This window comes from Triturus cristatus, chromosome 3_2 (assembly GCF_964204655.1).
Source record: "Triturus cristatus chromosome 3_2, aTriCri1.1, whole genome shotgun sequence".
Classification (NCBI taxonomy): Eukaryota; Metazoa; Chordata; class Amphibia; order Caudata; family Salamandridae; genus Triturus; species Triturus cristatus.
In genome coordinates, this window is record NC_140584.1 from 396,081,024 (window position 1) to 396,087,073 (window position 6,050).

The following is a 6,050-nucleotide window of genomic DNA, read 5'->3' on the forward strand; positions in this document are numbered from 1 at the left end:
AAAACTCCTTCCCGGTAGTCCTAATTCTCAGCCACTCCCCATGACCCTCCCACATTTACAACAAAAACATATGCTTACATGTGTGTGGAGATCTCTGCAGTCAGGGCAGACATCTCCACACATAAAAGATAGGAGTACTAAACGTAGAAATGCGGTATGTGAATAGCCCCCAAAGTTTGTATATAAAAAGACAAACAAGAAAGGATGTTGGCATGCAGATTCATAGGAAAAGAGATTATTGCTGATGGTGGGCCTACATGGCCCTAATTTAAGCTCAAATGCTAGAGCTGAGCAAAAGTTGTAAATTTTTTCGCATGCCCAATAAAATTAAATTTCACGATTATTACAGGAAATTAAGTGTATTGTGTAAAATGCACTCAGGTAGTATCTCACATAAAAAAGGATTACTTTGGGATCAAATGTCATGCAAGTTACCAGCAGGAGACTCATTTGAGCAGAGCATTTCTCGAAGGTGAAACAAGGATCACTTTTACATTTTTCGCAAGACATTTTCTACTAAGGCTATTCTCTCACATTAGAAAATTATGCAATAAAACATAAACACAAAAATGCATTGTATTTAAAACCATATACCCGGGAATTATGTGAGATTACTCATGTACAAAAAAAGGTTTGACTGAGCCTACTGAGTGCACCCAATTTGGGCATGTCAGATTCAGGTTGGGGCTCTGTGCCCCATTAACAGGCAGAAAAAGTACTGTCTCCAACTCATGCACTCACTCAAAAAGGTATAATGAACACAGCAAACAATGCAAGACAGCAACATTTAGGATTGGTTCACATCCTGCATGGAATGTGCAAGTGTCCATAGCAATCCAAGACAACCATGAGTATGGGTGTAGTCATGGACCCTGTTACTTTCTGTGAAGGTGTATTTCACTCATACCTTGAGTAAAGGACGGGAATTTCCAAATGGGGGAAGCAGTCTGTCATGGAAGCCCACCCAGTGGCGGCTGGTGACCTTTAAAGATGGTGGAGAATACTCCTTGGTTCGAAATCCAATGAGATTCTTTGTTGAAGGGTTCTCTCACACTTTCTTGCACTAAGGGCCTCATTTACAATATTTTGGCGTAGGGCGGTGCCGCAAGTCTATTTGCTGCACTGCCTTACAACAAATCACAAGGGCAGGAATGCACTAAATCTACAAAATACAGTGCATTCCTGTCCTTTCACCCAGCATTGGTGCACAATTTGGTATTAGTGCTAACACAGGCAGCCTTGTTCTGCATTGTTGGCAGGATTGGTTATGTGCAAGAAGGGATGCCTTCCTGCACAAAAACACAAAAACAATCCATGAATTTGTTGTCTTCATTCTATATGTGCAACTGGATGCAGCACACATGGAAAGAGGAAAGAACTAGGTGGAATGAAAATATTTCTCCTCGTTATGCCTGCTCTCTGGCGGTCTAAGGTTTTGCTGCTGCCCCAGGCTTCTGTGACTTTGTAAAACTGGGCAGCATTAAAATCCATTGGAGTTGCATTGGAACACCCACCGCAACGCCCATGGAACACCTTCTTGACACAGAGTAAGGCATTCAGTGCTTTGCACTGTCTGGTTCTCACTCCATATCTATGAAGCCATGCAAAGCTATGCAGTGTGACCTAACATAGCTTCACAGATATGATTGAGAGGCCTGCGCCACCAAAGCGTCTAAAACAGTGACGCTTCAGCTGCACAGGCCTCTTGTAAATAACCACCTAAGGTTACGGTCTCTCTTTGACTCAGTCAATCTCACTCTGTTTTGCTAATCCATGCAGTCTCACTCATTCTATTATGTCCCACCCTGTCTCACTCAGTCCCACTCATTCTCACTCGTTCTGTCTTACTGTGCCTCACACACAGTAACACTCAATTGCACTCACTGTCATTCTCCCTTCCTCACTCACTAACCCACTCACTCACATTCATTCACATTCATACTTGTCCTTGCTGTCACTCATTCTCACTCACTCTGACTTATGACTTCACTGACTCTCTCTCACTTTAACTCACCCACATAGTCACACAGACATGCTTACAGTTCTGTAATGGCACAGGCACCTTAATGCACCTGTGTCAGCAATCAAGCAATGGCACTAGCTGCCTCAGTTTGTTACTGGACCCGAAGCTGGTTTGCATTTTATTTTTATTGTAGTAATAGTGAATACTATACAATCAAAATGGACCATAAAACGAGGATGTAGTCCATCCATTGTTCCATCCATCCATCCACTCATATATCCCTCCATTTACACTTTCACTCAGCCAATCATCCTTTCACTCACTCATTCATCCATCTATCTATCTATTCATCCATCAATCAATTCACAATTTCACTCATCCATCCATCCTTTTATCCAGACATGCATCTACCCTGCCTTTCACACAACCATCCATTGTTTTACTCATCCATCTTTACATACATCCTTTCACTCATCCATCCATATTTTCACTCTATCCATTCATCCACTATCCTTTTACACTTCCACTCATCCATCATCCTTTCACTCATTCTTCACTCATTCTTCCTTCTATCCATCTTTTCTCTCATCAATCCATCCTTTTATTTCTACATCCATTCACTCTTTCACCTATCCATCCATCCATCTTTTCTTTCACTTATACACCCCCTCTCCCTTTCCATCCTTGCACTCATTCATCAATGCATCTATCTACCCATCCACCATGTCATCCATCCATTCATTTTTCCACCCATCCAGGCATTCTTCCTTTCACTCACTCGCCCTTCTGAGTTCATTATAAGACTTTGTCTGCCAACCTGCAGACAGAAGAGGCCCTTCACGAACCCCACTCCTTCTGTAGCTGCTTATTTATTTATTTTTAGGTCTCGCTGGCGTTGCAACGCGAAGCGCTGCGCCAACGAGAACTATTGTTGCCTTGATGCCTCTCAAGGGAGACAGACCGGGGCACGCGCAGCGATCGGTGTCTGTGGACGCGCTTCAGAGACACAGACACACGCGTGCGCGCACACACACCCCGCCGCTGCCGACCCCCCTCACGCACAGACACACGCGTGCACACCCTGCCGCTGCCGATCCCCCTCACGCACAGACACACGCGCGCACACCCCGCCGCTGCCGATCCCCTCACGCACAGACACACGCGCGCGCACACCCCGCCGCTGCCGACCCCCCTCACCGCATCCGCGGCTGCCTAACGCACACTCCTCGCCACCGAGATGCCTCTCAATGGAGACGCGTTTTACGTTTTTTTTTTTTAACAAGCTCACTCAGTTTATCCCGAAAAGCTACGCGGACATCATAATATAACTGCGTGAGGCAGTTTCTATTTTTTTTGATTTGTCATCAAAGCATTGCACACTGTCATCGTTGCTGGATGCATGCGCACGTGGGAAGAATGGAGACGGTATAGTTAAGGGAGGGTCCTTTCAACTTTTGAGTCATCATCCAAGGGCTATACCGCTCAAAACTAATAACTTCTTAAAGATGTCAATTATTAACAAAGATCGCATTATTAACAAAGATCGCATTGATTTACAACGCAAAAGCACCGGTTTCATAGGTGAATAGAATGCATTCTGTGGCGCCAGCGGATCCACGGAAGCCATTTCTGGTAGTTCATCACTACCCCCTTGTGGATATTCAATAACGCGAAATCCTTACCGTGGAAATACAAAAACACCCCTGCCAACATTCTAAGCTGTCAATCATGCCCCTCACAGGCACCTTCATTGCCGTTATCATCTACAACAGTTACCCCCAAATCCGTTACTCGCACGCCTCACTTTTCCCCTTTAATGGTTCTCAACACTCATCCGTTACCCCTTAACTATACCCCTTCCAGCACTCAGATCAATCCCATGGTTCTCTTACGCCACCCATTACTCACCTGTTCCGCTTCCGTCACTCCCACCCCCCTCAAGTTGAATTTCCATCACTAACACAGCTCACGTGGGTGAGTAAAACTAACTCAACCATACATGTTGACATTTCGTCACGCTGTCCTTCCGTCACGTCACTCTCTACCCTTGAATGTTGCTCTTACATTACTCAGTACTCGGCTTCTTGCCCACGAGCCCCCCCCACCTGTCTCCTCAACAGCTCACCCCGTCGGCACTTTGTTTGAATCCCCAAAAACAGTGATCTTTCAAGGCATTCCGCTCCGAAGTCTCCGCTCCATTCTAGTGACAAACTGAGCTGAGAGGAAAACACCCTCCAGCAGAACTGCGGCCAGTAAAGCGCAATCTCCTCTGAAGCTCTGGCCCTTGGAAAAATGCATGCCCCTACTCTCAATTTGGTGACAGTTCTCCAACACCACACTGTGGCCGCTGGGCAGTGACAGTACAGAAATGCCTAACAGCAGGGGTGAACCCGCAGACTGACGTCCACCTAACAATTAGATACAATGCTTTCTGTATTTTTCAAACATCCCACCACGTGAAATCTCAGGCTCCCCCTGCATGTCTCTTCCACTCTCCCTGTGCTCCCCAGCCTGCACATTCGTGCTCCAAGGCCTCCGCCCCCATATCTCCTGCCCCCCCCTCTCCGTGCCTCGTGCCCACTTAGCAGTGGGGTTGACAGATTGGGCTACATCTCCCACAATTCAGTGATTTTTTTTCCTTAACCTAACTGTGCAACAGAAAATCAAGTAGGGCCGGAAGCCAGGTATTGGGCTACAATCTACACATTGTAGGTCCGTCTCACATGTTTACTTTCATTACTACAACACCAGTGGTCCATCACTCAGACACCTCAGAGGTCACATTTCTTTCACTCTTACCTTTCAGCTGCCCCTCCATTCTCTCACACACACATACACACAGCACCAACCTTCAATCGCAACCCCCAAAGGTCCCATTGGCTTCTCAACCATACATCCTTACTAAACCAGACTTCAATCCCACTTCAGTAACCCCCAAGCACACCCCAAACCGCTCACCATCGATACATACGAGATTCTAACAAACCCATAGAACACTCCTGCCTCACTACGTACCCAACTACCCAGCAGCCTGTAACTTCTCCCACCACACCGTTTAATTGCACAAAATACAAGCACACCTCGCAGCCCTTCACTTCCACGCACTAACACCACAAAAGACCTTCACTTTTCCTATCATCTCTTACAACACATCCTCTACACAATTACAAAACATACACCCTCTGAGTAAGCCCGGTATCCCGCAGTGTCTCCTGGATCCCACGCTGGTACTTCACCACCCAGATGTAGAGCCCATGAACAGAGGCAAGCACACAACACAACAAAACCCACAAACCAGGCCTCAAGACATCGCTCGCCTCACAGCCCTCGGAGTCTCACTCTTTCCCACGCGTCAGGGAATCCTGAGGGGGTGTGAATATCCACTCTCCATCCCCAGGGTGCCCCAGGCAGACAAGCCCCTTCAGGCCTCCGCCCACAGACACTTCGCATACAGCAGCACCACTCTAATAACCCATAAACATTCCAGTGTTCCCCTCCTTTACCTTCGGCTTGTTTTCGGCAGCCATTTCCTCTCCGCGCGCCACATCCTCCTCCTCGCGACCGGTACTCCCAAGCCGCGCGCAGGAGCCGCTACACAGCCGCGCGCAGGGCTGGCGTGGTTTCGGAAGAGAAGGCGCAGCGATCGGGGTCTGTGGACGCGCTTCTGAGAAGCGCAAACGTGCACGCCCCCAAGCGCGCGCGCGCCACGCTCCGCCGACCGCCGGGCTTGTTATCCCAGAGGGTCCTGCACAGTTACACCCAGGGAAAGGAATCCATCTTTGTGTCTTATAACAGCGCAGCTGCCGTAACCAGGGGGCCGCTGGGGCTTTCATCCATCTCACCATCGCCTCTGGTGCACTAGTGAATAGTGATTGCCTCTCACAGTTCGGCAATCGGGGCCCCCCCCGAAGAGCGTGCGCTCACGGAAGACCTGAAGCTCGTGGCCGTGAACGGGGCCTGCACCCAGTGTTCAACATACAAAAGGACTGTCTGCGTGCTGCCAGGTGAGCCAATGCCCTCCCTCCCCCGCAGCACTCAGTGCCAACTTTTCACACTTACCCCTGCACTACCACTGACAGACACTCAG

The 6,050-nt window shown here is 48.1% G+C and overlaps 1 long non-coding RNA gene across 1 annotated transcript in view; it reads right to left on the minus strand.

The window, feature by feature from the left end:
* LOC146857422 (uncharacterized) overlaps positions 1 to 5,576 on the minus strand; it is a 227,519-nt gene extending 221,943 nt beyond the window's left edge. The window contains exon 1 of the long non-coding RNA XR_014979577.1: positions 5,467 to 5,576. This is a non-coding gene — a long non-coding RNA (uncharacterized LOC146857422). The remainder of the gene's footprint in view (positions 1 to 5,466) is intronic.
* Positions 5,577 to 6,050: the final 474 nt, after the last annotated feature.